Source organism: Macrobrachium nipponense, chromosome 35, assembly GCF_015104395.2.
Source record: "Macrobrachium nipponense isolate FS-2020 chromosome 35, ASM1510439v2, whole genome shotgun sequence".
Taxonomy (NCBI): Eukaryota; Metazoa; Arthropoda; class Malacostraca; order Decapoda; family Palaemonidae; genus Macrobrachium; species Macrobrachium nipponense.
Window position 1 is genome coordinate 63,007,208 of NC_061096.1, and position 16,949 is coordinate 63,024,156.

Sequence of the window (16,949 nt, forward strand, 5' to 3'; positions counted from 1 at the left end):
TATATATCATATATATTATATAGATATATATATGAGAGAGAGAGAGAGAGAGAGAGAGAGAGTACAATATACTATAGGCAGGTACGGGAAACAATCCCGTCATTAATAATATTAGCAGTAACTCTCTTTTCTACAATATGTCCTCAGGTTCTAATATCCTGTATGAAACACGTGTCATCATCTTATGTTCAAAAATAAGTTAAAAAAAAAATGTCAATGTGACTGAATGGAAACACGGCCGGTCTAATATCGTAGATTCCGATAATCTAGTCTCTTGGGAAATTACTGCGTTGTAGAGGCCGACATATATGCCCATGTCGCCAAAATCCCAGGTATTAAGGAAGGCCAGATTAACTTCGCATTGGATTCAGATATAATCTGATTACTTTCAGCTTCATTAAAGGTATTTCGGCCGTGACGAAGACACCGATTTTGCCGTTATAATTTTTTTTATTACAGTTATAGTAGTTGTAGTCACCGACATGCAGTCGAACTTCTCATTTCCTGGAGGTCTTTAATTCGTCACCCCGTTGGACTGTCGATCGGTGCCTTTGATTATGTTATTGAAACATCAAAAGTTCCAGCGAAGATGAGATACATTACTCGACTAAAGCAATTCTCCTTATGATTTCAATCGTTTGTTTATACTTTATCTATTTATTTACTAATTGTTTGTTTATTTATCTTTGCTTTCTAATAACTGATATTCAATTCTTTTTTTTTGTATTGTTTATTATTTTCTATGATGTCCTTCAAATGAAAAACCATTTTCTTTGCAAGCTTGAATTTACAAGTCAATAAGTTCCTGTAGGCTTCTTCCATATGAATACGGTTCATTCCATAGATAATAATAATAATAATAATAATAATAATAATAATAATAATAATAATAATAATAATACACAAAGAACTACACCCAAGAGCAAATACGGACAGACTGTACATAACACGAAAGGAAGGAGGGAGAGGACTACTAAGCATAGAGGACTGCGTCAACATCGAAAACAGAGCACTGGGGCAATATCTGAAAACCAGTGAAGACGAGTGGCTAAAGAGCGCATGGGAAGAAGGAATAATAAAAGTAGACAAAGACCCAGAAATTTACAGACAGGAGAATGACAAACAGAACAGAGGTATGGCACAACAAACCAATGCATGGACAATACATGAGACAGACTAAAGAACTAGCCAGCAAGGACACATGGCAATGGCTACAGAGGGAGAGCTCAAGAAGGAAACTGAAGGAATGATAACAGCGGCACAAGATCAGGCCCTAAGAACCAGATATGTTCAAAGAACGATAGACGGAAATAACATCTCTCCCATATGTAGGAAGTGCAATACGAAAAATGAAACCATAAAACCACATACAAGCGAATGCCCGGCACTTGCACAGAACCAGTACAAAAAGAGGCATGATTCAGTAGCAAAGCCCTCCACTGGAGCCTGTGCAGGAAACATCAGCTACCTTGCAGTAATAAGTGGTACGAGCACCAACCTGAGGGAGTGATAGAAAACGATCAGGCAAAGATCCTCTGGGACTATGGTATCAGAACAGATAGGGTGATACGTGCAAATAGACCCCAGACGTGGACGTTGATGACAAAGTCAAGAAGAGAGTATCACTCATTGATGTCGCAATACCATGGGACACCAGAGTTGAAGAGAAAGAGAGGGAAAAATAGATAAGTATCAAGATCTGAAAATAGAAATATGAAGGATATGGGATATGCCAGTGGAAATTGTACCCATAATCATAGGAGCACTAGGCACGATCCCAAGATACCTGAAAGGAATCTAGAAAAAACTAGAGGCTGAAGTAGCTCCAAGACTCATGCAGAAGAGTGTGATCCTAGAAACGGCGCACATAGTAAGAAAAGTGATGGACTCCTAAGGAGGCAGGATGCAACCCGGAACCCCACACTATAAATACCACCCAGTCGAATTGGAGGACTGGTGAAAGCAAGAAAAAAAAATAAAAAATAAAAATAAATAATAATAATATAATAGTGGAAATTAACACACAATATCGGGTGAAATATAGAAATATATTTCAAATTATGTTAAGATGAAGCCCAGGGTATCTTCTTTGACGGGCAAGGCGCTACAGACCATGGCACAGAAATCGTAAAACATCTGGTAAATAAGTGCTTACCTAATTTAAGTGTTAATTGAGCAGGCTACACACTTCGGGTGACCTTGGTGTTGACACAATTTCCCAACAAACCAGTGACCCAAGTCATATGTCCAGTTCAGTGGTTTAAACTGGGAGAAACTCGTTTGTATGCAAGATGACCCAGAAAGGTCCTTGTTTTGATCCCCACATGAGAAAGTTTTTTTTATTTTATACTATTATTATTTTACTTTCAATGTAGTTGTTTTTAGATCCATAACGTTTCATGGTTCACACTTATTATTATTATTATTATTATTATTATTATTATTATTATTATTATTATTATTATTATTATTATTATTATTATTATTATCATTTTTTTTTTTTGCTCTATCACAGTCCTCCAATTCGACTGGGTGGTATTTATAGTGTGGGGTTCCGGGTTGCATCCTGCCTCCTTAGGAGTCCATCACTTTTCTTACTATGTGTGCCGTTTCCAGGATCACACTCTTCTGCATGAGTCCTGGAGCTACTTCAGCCTCTAGTTTTTCTAGATTCCTTTTCAGGGATCTTGGGATTGTGCCTAGTGCTCCTATGATTATGGGTACGATTTCCACTGGCATATCCCATATCCTTCTTATTTCTGTTTTCAGATCTTGATACTTATCCATTTTTTCCCTCTCTTTCTCTTCAACTCTGGTGTCCCATGGTATTGCGACATCAATGAGTTATACTTTCTTCTTGATTTTGTCAATCAACGTCACGTCTGGTCTATTTGAACGTATTACCCTATCCGTTCTGATACCATAGTCCCAAAGGATCTTTGCCTGATCGTTTTCTATCACTCCTTCAGGTTGGTGTTCGTACCATTTATTACTGCAAGGTAGCTGGTGTTTCTTGCACAGGCTCCAGTGGAGGGCTTTTGCTACTGAATCATGCCTCTTTTTGTACTGGTTCTGTGCAAGTGCCGGACATTCGCTTGGTATGTGGTTTATGGTTTCATTTTTCGTATTGCACTTCCTACATATGGGAGAGATGTTATTTCCATCTATCGTTCTTTGGACATATCTGGTTCTTAGGGCCTGATCTTGTGCCGCTGTTATCATTCCTTCAAGTTTCCTTCTTGGAGCTCTCCCTCAGTAGCCATTGCCATGTGTCATCGCTGGCTAGTTCTTTAGTCTGTCTTATGTATTGTCCGTGCATTGGTTTGTTGTGCCATACCTCTGTTCTGCTTGTCTTTCTCTGTATATTTCTGGATCTTCATCTACTTTTATCAGTCCTTCTTCCCATGCACACTTGAGCCACTCGTCTTCACTGGTCTTCATATATTGCCCCAGTGCTCTGTTTTCGAAGTTGACGCAGTCCTCTATGCTTAGTAGTCCCCTCCCTCCTTCCTTTCGTGTTATGTATTGTCTGTCCGTATTTGCTCTTGGGTGAAGTGCTTTGTGTATTGTCATATGTTTCCTGGTTTTCTGGTCTATGCTGCGAGTTCTGCCTTCGTCCATTCCACTATTCCTCCGCGCTGTATCTGATTACTGCACTGCCCATGTGTTTATGGCTTATACAGTTTTTCCGGCGTTGAGTTTTGACTAGAGTATCGCCTTGAGTCTCTGCATATATTCTTTCCTGATCGTGTCCTTCATCTCTTGATGTTTTATATCCCCTCCTTCCATTATTCCCAGGTATTTGTATCCCGTCTTATCTATGTGTTTGATGTTGTTCCCATCTAGTAGCTTTATGCCTTCAGTCCTTGTTACTTTGCCCTTTTGTATGTGATTATTAATTATTATTATTATTATTATTATTATTATTATTATTATTATATTATTAGATTATTATTATTATTATTATTGCCTGAAAAACCAAAACGTTGACCAACAAAATAACAATTTATTTATTATTATTTTCTAGTGTTTTTCTTTCGTCCGATAATAGTTTGCACTTTCAAATGTCAAATGCTAAAAAAAAAATCTTATTTGTAGCATGAAAAAGTATTCAAAAAAAGAGAAAAACTAAAAGGAAAGAAAAAAAAACCTCATCAACAGATTCTTGAATTTCTCCCGACTCGCAAAAAAAAAAAAAAAAAAAAAACAAAAAAAAAAAAAAAAAAAAAAAAAAAACAACTCTTCATTCTTCATTCAGAGGGACAAGATAGCAAGAAAACTTTCGATTACGCAAAGAGTAAAAAAGTTGTTTTCCAGTTCAGAAAAAAAAAAAAAAAAAAAAAAAAAAAAAAAAACTAGACGTATCATGGAAACAGTTTCTTGGCACGGAAGAAGTGTTTCAACTATTTTATGGGTATATGGTTTTTGTTTCTCTCTCTCTCTCTCTCTCTCTCTCTCTCTCTCTCTCTCTCTCTCTCTTTCGACAAACACATATTTTATGTATATTAGAATCTGTCGTATGGAAATTCAAAGGAGAAGCCAAGACCTTCGAATTTTATTATACTGTCATTTTTTGGGGTACTGAAGTTAAGAGAATTTTGGCATCTGCTTTTAATTTTCGTTAGAGATATTGTCATTTTTTTTTATTAATGGAGCCATTGAGGAATTACGAGATATTTTGTATGTATGTATGTCTTCTACATATGCACACACACACCAACATATACACACATATATACATATATGTAATTGTAATAACCACAATGACCTCTTAACTTCTCTAATTCTTCGCATTTTTTTAGATGCGCTTGTCACTACAAAGCCTTGAGATCTAAGTGCAAGTAATATGAAGAAATTAGGATATCCGTTGGCAGAACAAGAACCCCGGTCACCTTGACGACCTAACCACGAGAAGGTCAGGCCAGCAACGTGACCTCGTCGGGATTATGGTAACCCGGGTTCGTTTCGGGATGCCGGACATCATAATTTTTTCATATTCCTTGCACCTGGAAATCAAGGGCTTTGCAGTGACAAGCGAATCCAAAAATGCGCGAAGAATTAGAGAAGTTCAGAAGGCATTGTGGCTATCACAATTACAATATGTGGGACCATGTATATAATAAATAAAATATATACATTATTATATAGATGTATATTAATTATATATATTATATATATATAATATATATATATATATGGACAACTCGGTTGTAATGTCGACTGTTCACGTAAACTTAGGGTATCAAACCATTTCATCACTTATAAAGCAGGAAAGTGCATATCCAAACGAAATTTGCAGCAATGCTATAATATATATATATAACATATAACATATATTACATACATACATAAACCTACCAATATATATAATATATATATAGATATATATATAATAATAGATAATATATATATATATATAGAGAGAGAGAGAGAGAGAGGAGAGGGAGGACGAGGAGAGAGAGAGAGAGAACAGGTACGAGTAGGTAATCCAAGACAAACTCCCCCGTTCTGTAATTGCGGCTGCCTCTGGACACCATACAAAGGAGTGGCATTAACTAAGTTTCCATCTCATTAGTCTTTGAGGCCAAACGACCTAAGTCAATGGCATGCAAATGAAGGGTCTCTCCTCTCTATCTCTATGACACATTGGACCGCCTAATTTCCTCCCTCCCTTCCGGTCAGCGCCAACGACCAAGATTGCTCTGTTTGTCATTTGCAGCGGGGTCATCAGCCAAAATGGAACCCGCTTCGGTTTTAATCAAGCCGGACACTCCCGAAAAAAAATGCCGCGGCGCCAAAAATATCGCTCCAGTTCGACCGTCGGAACAACTGTTTGGGGCCCTCGTGAGAGAAGAGAATGAGAAAGAGATGAAGAGGAGAAGAGGGAGAGGACGACGAGAGGAGAGGAGAGAGAGAGAAGAAGCAGTAATTTCACATTCTTCCGAGACACGGGGGAGGAGTTGGGGGTGGACTTCTCCATCCTAATTATCCGCTTCTGGATTGGGATTTCATTACAGAAAAAAAACCCTACAATATTTTTTTATTACAGAAAAAATAAATCTTTTTTCCTTCTCTCTAGGCTTAATTTTGATGGGTCAGATGACCCAGACTTTACAATTGAATACGTAAACTTTTTTTTTGTGTGAGATTGTGACATAACCTACATCATTTATTTCGAGATGGTGTAATGACCTAAGCATCTAATGGCAGCTATTAATCAATTGAATATCATTTGATGCCTGCAGTTAACCAAAATTACTTTAAAATCTATACATTAGGTAAAGGTACATATTTATATATATATATATTATATATATAATATATATAATTATAGATATATATATATATATATATATACTCTTGGTGTATAATTTAATCACATCATTTCTATTTCCATTACATCATACGTGTTTGTGTGTTTGTTGTTGTGTCTGTATGCACAGAGAGAGAAGAGAGGAGGAGAGAGGAGGGAGAGGAACAGAGAGGAGAGAGACTGAGGAGAGAGAGAGAGACGAGGATCAACCTGCCACGTTAAAATAAAATTAGAAAAAACCAAAGTTCTATGAACTGGAACAAAAACACCCACTGAGCCCACTACCTCTAAGTAAAAAACAGCGTTGAGTAAAGAACATATGCATAAAATTAGGCTATGGTAAATTAAACATAAACAATAAATTTTCTCTGTTAACATTTTCGTCTTTATTGACGTGTCAATTATCCATGGTTTCTGCTCCGTTTTCACGACGAACTTCTCCCAAGGTCACACGACGACCTTCTCCCAAGGTCAGTCCTCATAAATGATGTTGTCTTATACTGATTAAACGGATACGGCCGGATTCTATTCTCTGCTAAAGGGCCAATAGGGAGAGGGAGCGTATAAGTACGGTGATAAATCGGGACGATCAATTCCACCAAGTACAGGACTTGTTTTGTCAGTGTCTCGGCAAACCGCGTTTGATTAATTCGCCCGCAAAGAGAGGCATTCGGCCTTCGTGTTGTATTTACGAAACAGGCTGACGACGAACTTCGAGGACTAATCTCGGTGGACAGCAAGATGAATATTAGACGCTCTTTACGCTGTGGTAATAATGTCTAAATATCTTTCATGGACGATAAAAAAAAAATATAAGGCATTTTTGAAACGAAAATCTCTCTCTCTCTCTCTCTCTCTCTCTCTCTCTCTTCTCTTCCTTCTCTCTCTCCTCTCTCATATTTTTTTTATAGTATGATGAAATAACCAAAACAACGCAATTTTTTAAAAAAAAAGAAAAAAATCTTCTCTCCTCTCTTCATAGTTTTGTTTTTTATGTTTACGATTAAAATTAAACGCAATTTTTTAAAAGGAAAAAAATTCTCTCTCTCTCCCCCTCTCTCTCTCATAGTTTTTTTTTTATTTATAGATGATAATAATAACGCAAATTTTGTTAAATAAAAAAACATCTCCTATCTATCTCAGTTTTTTTTCATGGATGATACCAATAATGCAATTTTTTAAAAGAAAAAATCTCTCACAGTTATTTTTAGATAAAAAATAACGCAGTTTCTGAAAAGAAAAAAAATCTCCCTCTCTCCCTCTGTTTTTTTTTATAGATGATAAAAATAAAGCAATTTTTTCAAAGTAAACGCATTTTTTAAAATAAAAAATCTTTCTCTCTCATAGTTTTTTTATAGATGATAACAATAACGCAATTTTTCAAAAGAAAAAAATCTCTCTCTCTCATAGTTTTTTTAGATAAAAAATAACTCGGTTTCTGAAAAGAAAAAAATTCTCCCTCTCTCCCTTTCTCTCTCCACAGTTTTTTTTTATAAGATGATAAAAATTAAAGCCCAATTTTCTTTTTAAAAGGAACTCTCCCTCTCTCTCTATTCTCTCTCTCTACTCTTCTCTCTCTCTCTCTCTCTCTCTCTCTCTCTCTCATAGTGTTTTTATAAATGATAAAAATAACTCATTTTTAAAAAAATAAAAAATCTCACTCTCTCATAGTTTTGTAGATAAAGAATAACGCAGTTTTTGAAAAGAAAAAAACTCACCTCTCTCTCTCTGTCTCTCTCTCTCTCTCTCTCTTTCATAGGTTTTTTTTATAGATGATAAGAATAAAGGCATTAATTTTGAAAAAGGAATCTCTCTCTCTCCTCTCTTATCTCCTATCCTCTTCTTCCTTCTCTCTCTCTCATAAGTTTTCTTTATTAGATGATAACGAATAAAAAGCAATTTTTAAAAGGAAAAAATCTCGTCTCTCCTCTCTCTCTCTTCTATCTCTCTCTTCTCTCTCTCTCTCTCTCTGGCCATGGTCTTTAGCTACTCAGAAATCCATATTACCTTTCTACAGCCTTTGCACGGGCTCGTTAATCAGCGGATTGCTCAAGACGAGTAACTGACGCGTGACTGACACAAATTAAATAAGAGCAGTGCGACTTAATTGAATCTGTAACAACCTTAGATCCTGGATTACAGTTGTCCCCTTGGTTTCTTGAGGTTCTTAAATCATCATTATTGTTGTCATATTATTTACTCTGCTAGTTTCTGAAATCATTCATGAAACCGATGCGGCTTGTTTACATCGGGCGGTTAAAGATTGTTCGCAATTTTTTAAAGGGATTTTTTTAAAAATTTGTTTTTTATTGGATTTATGAGCTTTTTTTTTTAGGTACATTGGCTGTTGTCACAAGTCTTTATTATTATTATTATTATTATTATTATTATTATTCTTATTATTAATTATTATTATTATTATTATTATATTATTTATTATTATTATTATTATTATTATTTATTAATTGATTATTATTATTTTTATGTCAGGTAAACGCTTCATGGTAAAATAATACAAAATCGTAAAGCATTATTACTGTTTGCTGTAAATTACAAAGATATATATGTATGTGTGTGTGGTTGTTATGTGAACATACACACACACACAAAACTGATAGTATATATAACCTTATATATATAATATATATATATATAATTATATAGACAGACATACATAACGTAGTGTATGTATGTATGTATGTATGTTATGTATGTATGTATGTAATGTATGCATGTATGTATGTATGTTCCTTGCACAATCTGCAAACAATACGTAAACAAAACCATCCACAGTCGTGTTTTCACACAGACTTTTGCACAGGATACAGTAGACGAGACACGATACTTCCCCCCTGAGCAGGAGGGACGGTCGATGCGTCTCAGTCGAAATTTGATTTCCGGGAGCCTGTGTTGTGACGGACGTGAAATTGTCTATTTCATCGGGCTTGTATACCTCTCGTTGCCCATCGCGTGAGGCGGAACGTCTATAAAGTAATTCTTCTCCTCTCCTCCTCTCTCTCCTTTCTCTCTCTCTCTCAACTCCACACTTTTGTTTTTACCTTACTCTGCCATCCCTTGGTGCTTCAATGTAAGGGACCCCCCTTAATTTTTTTCGTTAGCAATATCTCAATAGCGGTTTTTGAGCGAGCGACAGAGGAGATGAGGACGATGACGGAGATGACGAGAGAGGAGAGAGAGTTAATTCTGCCCTGGAACCTTAGTGCTTTATTTATGCTTGTGACCAGTATTATTCGTTAGGCGTCTGCTTGAGTACACCTACAAATCATATTTCGAGTTTCTAATTATTGAATTTTAGTATGAGGGCGCTTAGCGCAATCCTATACAAACTGTCAATGGCGGTGTAGTATGCCTTTAGTGTTATATGCAATAGGATTCCCTCACAAACAATGTACTACCTTTCTTCTCGGAGGTTTTAGTAGCAAAAGGTGACCTTTGTCAGGGATTATGTAATTACGCAAACATTCACGCTTCATAATATTATTGACATCTTTATCATTTGATCGAAAAAAAATAATTGCCAGTTCAACGTATCTAATGCAGCAATACCTTTCAATACAACACGTTAATGTTAATATAATTCAATAGTTCGAATAATACCCTTATAAACAGGTTTTATTAAAAATAATGGCTACATTAGCAGAGCTGAATTTGCATTTATCTTTCTTCATTCATTATCCTTATTATATCCTATAATGTCAACTCCTGAATGATTTATGAACCTAAGTAAAGGATGATAATAATAATAATAATTCAGAACAGATGGGGTAATACGTGCAAATAGACCAGACGTGACGTTGATTGACGAAATCAAGAAGTATCATTCACTGATGTCGCAGTACCATGGGACACCAGAGTGGACGAGAAAGAAAGAGAAAAAATTTATATGTGTCAAGACCTGAAAACAGAAATAAGAATGATATGGGATATGCCAGTGGAAACTGTACCCATAATCACAAGGACACTAGGCACGATCCCAAGATCCCTGAAAAGGAACCTGGAAAAACTAGATGCCGAAGTAGCTCCAGTACTCGTGCAGAAGAGTGTGCCATTAGAAACAGATATTAAGAAAAGTGATGGACTCCTAAGGAGGAAGGATGCAACCCGGAACCCCACACTATAAAAACCACCCAGTCAAGTTGTAGGATGACTGCGATAGACCGCCCCCCCCTCCCCAATCATTAATAATAATAATTTCATGGAAGAGAATAAAAAAAGTAACAAAACATTGAGCTCTATAAGTGATTAGTTTAATATTTCACGTAATTAGCAGAGCATCTGAAATCCAAGGCTCTATTCATTTAGGAACATACTCTATTAATTAGATTTCCCATTGTTAAAACTGATAATGAACATGTATCACGTATGCATGGAATTTCAACTTCTAATTAAAATACTAATTACTTACAATGAACATTTTTTTTTTACGTTTTGGGGGGAAAATTATTTAATTAGGAATTGCTCCACTTATGATGGGCCGCGCAGATCCTTTCAAATAATTGACAGTCAATGACCCCGGCATGGGTTACGCCAAAGTAAATGTTTATGAAGTTTATCATTCCTGTACAATCAGATCACAAATGCTTCATAAATTAGGGAGGGCATGTTAGTTATTGGCCCTGTAAGAATATATGTTTAGAAGCTGACATATAAAGAATATTATCTACTAACACAATTTAGCAATGGATTTCTTACCCGAGTTCAAAATATACCTACGAGAACATAACTGGATCATTTCGTCCTATTTTAAATTAAAATTTAAAAATTGTAGTTATCTGTTATGAAAAATTAATCGTCCAACCAGTAGGATCACTTATAAAGAACAAACTTACAAAAAGGTAATGAGATTTGCATTACTGGTGTTATACAAAATGTTATTTCCTTTACTTCTAAAGCTGTCAAAGAGTTATTATTACTGCAATATTCTCTTAATGTGATATATTGTACATATGCATTTTGCATATGTACACATACGATTATGCGTGATCTCTTCCGTTATCATATCTGAATTATCTGTTTATTGATGTTTATTAATATGCTTTTTCTTCGTTTTTAACTATCTATTCTCCTTGCGCCTTCCTGTGTAAATACTTCAGATGGAAAAACGTTCGTTTAGATAACGAGAATAACACTTGAAAAACTAATTTCACTTCATGGGTCCTACGAAAAAAAAAAAAATCCATATATTTATTTTTCCGTTGTGTTAGGCCTATAGTCGTCGTATATGAAGAGGGGATGGGCAGATAATCAATGTAATTGTGTATTGATTCAGTCACACCATACGACAAGAGGCCGCCGACTACGACGACATTAAACCTAACTTTAGTGGGTCGGTCTTCTCTCTCTCTCTCTCTCTCTCTCTCTCTCTCTCTCTCTTTCTTTATAATATATATATATATATATATATATATATATATATATATATATATATATATATATATTATATACATGCATGTTAACAATATTTCATATATACATATATATATACATATATATACTATATATATATATATATATATATGTGTGATATATATATATACATATATATATACTTTGATAAATATAAATATATATATATATATGTATGAATATATATATATACATATATATATATATAATATATATATATATATATATATATATATATATATATATATATATATATATATATATAATTATATAATAAATATATATATAATATATATATACATATATGTACATGTATTTGTATATAATAAATACTATCTATATATAACATATATATATGTAATAATAGTATATATATATATACATATATATATATATATATATATATATATATATATATATATATATAATATCCATACATACATACATAAATACATGCATAACACTAACGGACCCACTCTGGTAATCAAAGTAACAGTCACCCCCGCACCCATTAATCTCGACATCTCTCCAAGAAGAAGAAGTAAAAAAAAAAAAAAAGAATGACGCGCGTGTGACTGACCTCGATTAGACGAGTAATGGGACTTAATTAAAACCGTAACGACCGGAACCCATGGCTGGAGTTGCCGGCCGGAGTCTAATGACCCCCATGAATAAGACGAGAACATTACCTGAAATTCAATTAAATGGGCGGACGACGGCCGGGATTAAATGCTGTGTTTAGCTTCGTCGGCAATTACGGTGAGAAAATGAACTTGATAAACAGCGGAATGAAAGAAAACGCTTTCCCGCTCCTCTTGATGTCTTCTTTTATTGGTCGATAATAATGCCACTGCTGCTGCTGCTATTAATATTACTATATAACTGTTTATAACGATGTTACTGTTATTAATATACTATTATAAATTATTATTATTATTATTATTATTATTATTATTTTGTTAAAAATGACTGCTGCTTCAGCACTATTAATCTTATAAAGAGTCTTCTCTATCTTTCTGATGACGGCTTTCTCGTTGTTGCTTAGACTGGCGAGCAACGCACCAAAGGGCATGGTAAAATTCGGTTGAGTCATTTGATTTATTATTGCTTATACAATTCTCTCTCTCTCTCTCTCTCTCTCTCTCTCTCTCTAACGCGACGTTTCCTCCTGATCGACAGGACATTATCAAGCGATAACTGCTGAGGGACTGAATTCCAGTGGTTGTTGTTGTTGTTTTTGATTTAGCTGACCTTGTGTCAGCACGGGCTCTTGTCACAGAGCAGCGTACGAAAGACCTCCTGATGAAGAACAACCCCTCCCCACACCGGCAGGAGACCCCCTGAAGCAGTCCAACGTCGTCTACCGATACGTATGCCCCGCCCAAGGATGCCCTGGGATTTACATCGGCATGACGACGATGCGCCTGTCAAAAAGGATTTCCTGCCACGCCAGGACGCGCGCCATTCGGCAGCACGCCCTTGCAGTACACCGCAGACAAACATCACGAGAGACGACATCGTCAGGAATATTAAGATCATCGGAGAGCACCTGACCCACGACGTCTGCGTCTCCTAGAAGCGCTGCTCATCCTCGAGGAAAAGCCTCCCCTCAATACCACCCAAGAAGCGTTCCTGATACCTGACGTTGTGTGAGGAGGACCACACCTTCTCCCCTAACGAAAGTACCAGCGCACATGGAACGAACACCGGACATGAGAATAATACCAGGGGTGACGTCACGCAGGTAGAAGCCAATCAAGAGGCTCCCGGTGATACCCACCCTACCTGAGAAGGTCTGCAAGACTCGTCAACGCCCGCCGTATGAGTCACCACAACATTTCAAAAGCAATCTTGAGCAGAACAGAGAGCCATATCCGAAACCCTGAAACTCTATAAAAAATGATAGAAGCAGGGAAAATGAAACAAAAATGAAATAACGAAGGAAAAGTCAACAAATATGTAAATGAAATACAAGTGAACGAAAACGGTAGTAGATCAGAAACCCATAGGAATATTATCAGGGCTAAGTACTTCACGAGCAGGTAACCAGAAGAAATGACGGTTTTCTGGGGAAACATGTCTTCCTATAGTTGGCGTTATGTCTGTCCGTCCGTCTGTCATTCAATCACGGCCAAACGGCTGGTCCGATGGGCATGAAACTTGGCAGGATTATAGTGGGGACCCCTAAGATGGTTTGTAATGGGGGTTCATCCTACCTCAACCCCCAACCCCCCAGGGGGTGGGGGTGAGAAGGGATTCCCTGAAATGGAGCTGGTTCTGCCCGTGAAACAGGGCTGGATATGCCCGTAGACTTAGTAGTTACTTTACGAATTTATATTGCCTAATTTCTGTATACATATGTTTGCTAGTCATTATAATACTTTCTAAGTTTATATATAACCATTCACTTTTTAAATGAGTGATAAAAAGCGCCTCCTATTCAAATGCAAAATGAAGAAATAAATATTTAAAAAATTGGATAATAATATGAACGCACATTTTGATCTGCCCGAATCAGTGCCCATATAGTAATTCCAATATCTCCATGAGCTTCCGGGCAATTTTGCTTGACACTACAAACTCCAATAAAATCATGTATAGAAAAAAATCGAGCTGAAATACAATTTTTTTTAAAGAAACAAAACTGTTTTTGACATTTCCCGCATCCACTTGTGCTTAATGACTCATCAAAATGGTTCTAGAAACTCCAATAGTCTCCCGAATCCAAAAATATAAAAAAGGTACACAAAAAAATCACTGAAAACTAAAGAGTAAAATAACAAAAAGTGTAGAAAACACGATGAAATTGAAAAAAAAAAGTTACTTGTGAAACAAATACCTCTGTAATATTTTCGACGCGTACACGAACCTCATCCCCCAGGCCCCACCCCTTCCCTGGGATTTTTCCTCGCTCCGACATCTTATATTTCATTGTCAAGGTGTTTGCGCGCGGACTCCTTCATCAGGTCACACCCCGGGTCAAGACGAATGGCCAGGGCACGGGTGACCTCCACCAGCAAGAGCAGGGCGACTTCGCTGAAGTAATAATGGAGGGAGAACAGTGATTTAATTGACGATCTTCGATATAGCTCGGGAACGTCATTCGACATTCAATTAAACGGGGGAAAATCATTGGGGCGTGAAAAATTAAACGAAATGGGGAAACGACCTCTTTCGAGTTTCTAAAATTGCGATTTTGGGCAGCAGTTCACTGAAATGAGGAAGAAGTTGCTATTTATCCTTATCGGTTCCTAATTAATTACCGGCAACATAACCGTGGTTTTCTACTGTGATTATTTTTTGTTATCACTGGAGGCTGAAGTATTCCATATATAAAAATATCTTTATCATCCTAAAACCTTTTCGTTCAGCATCATTTTCTGTTATTAAGATCGATACTTCGATTTGGAGTGTTCTTACTGTACCTACTCATTTTTAATACCTTTGAATACAGATTATTCAAATACATATAATCTAGATGTGAAACTTGCTCTACGTCCATCAAAAACAGTTTTCAAAATTTTAACTAAGCCTCCACCCCCTTCTCTCTCTCTCTCTCTCTCTCTCTCTCTCTCTCTCTCTCTCTCTCTCTCTCTCTCTCTCTCTCTCTCAGCTGTCTGTGTATCTAGTCGTCGGTCAATTTGTCTATCTCTGTTTTTACTCTAAAGCTCGCCTGCCATTCTGTGTTTGACTGACTTTTTCTCCAGGGAATCACACATGTGTTCCAGCCAATCATTCATGGTGCAACTCCCATTCAGCCAATAGAGGTCACACGTCAAATCCAAATTTCACGACCTGAGAGCTTGTATCTTTCATTCTTTCCCCTTATATTATGTGGCATGGTAATGCTTAGAATGAAAAATAAAATAGATTTATTCTACGACTATGCAAAGGTTATTGAAGAAGAAGCAGTAGAAAAAGAGCTCTTCAATTAACGTGAAAGCGTTCTTGGTGTATATTGAATAGCAATATCTTAGATTACCGAGATATTTACGGTCATAGATTATATTCACGTCAGACCATTACAAGTACGGATCGCGCGAGAAAAAAAAAATGCATTTCTCTCTGTCTCTCTCTTTTTGTATTGGTACATCATCTCTTACCACGTGGGTAAAAATTCTCTTTATTATCAGTGCTCTCTCTCTCTCTCTCTCTCTCTCTCTCTCTCTCTCTCTCTCTCTCTCTCTCTCTCTCTCTCTCTCAGCAAAATTCAAATTATATATTGTGTTCTACCCCTCTCCTGCCACGAGAAACAGAATTCTAGATTTGCCCAGAAGTGTCATTAATAATCCGGTCACCACGGCAATATCCATATTTCAGTCTCAAAATATGGCCGTTAATAACACAAATTGCGAAAGTGAAAGCAGCGGCCAATGAAATGCATTCGAGAATATTGTCTGTCTGTCTGTCTGTCAAGTAAAAATATCCAACCCCATTCTCATTCCAGTGTTATCATTGGCCGCCCAACCGAGTCTTCCAAAATCAATGACGGCCACTGAAATCAAAATAAGCACTAAATGATCCCCTCTTCGTAATCATTGACAAATTAGCCACTAAAACGCGAAAGGTTAAATGATTCAGGGAACACCGAGGAAAGTAGAGACTTACAACCTTGAAAATCGCATGATTGAGCTGTGCATAGGATAAGATATTTTCAACCGTAACTCTTTCTTCAACTTGGTATTAATACTGAAAGGGTGGGTGGCGGGGGGAGGGGGTATCTGTCACTGATCCGTGAGGACACGAAGTCATTTCTTACAGTAAATAAATAGAACACCGGAGGATCGCGAAATTCTCGGAAAGAGAGAGAGAGAGAGAGAGAGAGAGAGAGAGAGAGAGAGGTCATTTATTACCGAAGTTAATAAGCAGATGGCCGGAGAATAACGATATCCTCGTGAGAGAGAGAGAGAGAGAGAGAGAGAGAGAGAGGAGAGAGAGAGAGAGATGATATAAGGACATGCACATATGCAGAGAGAGAGAGAGAGAGAGAGAGAGAGAGAGAGAGAGAGAGAGAGAGAGATGATACAAGGACATGTATATATGCAAAGAGAGAGAGAGAGAGAGGGAGTGTGGTACGGGGACATGTATATAAGCACAGAGAGAGAGAGAGAGAGAGAGAGAGAGAGAGAGAGAGAGAGAGAAAGAGAGAGAGAGAGAGAGATGATACAAGGACATGTATATATGCAGAGAGAGAGAGAGAGAGAGAGGA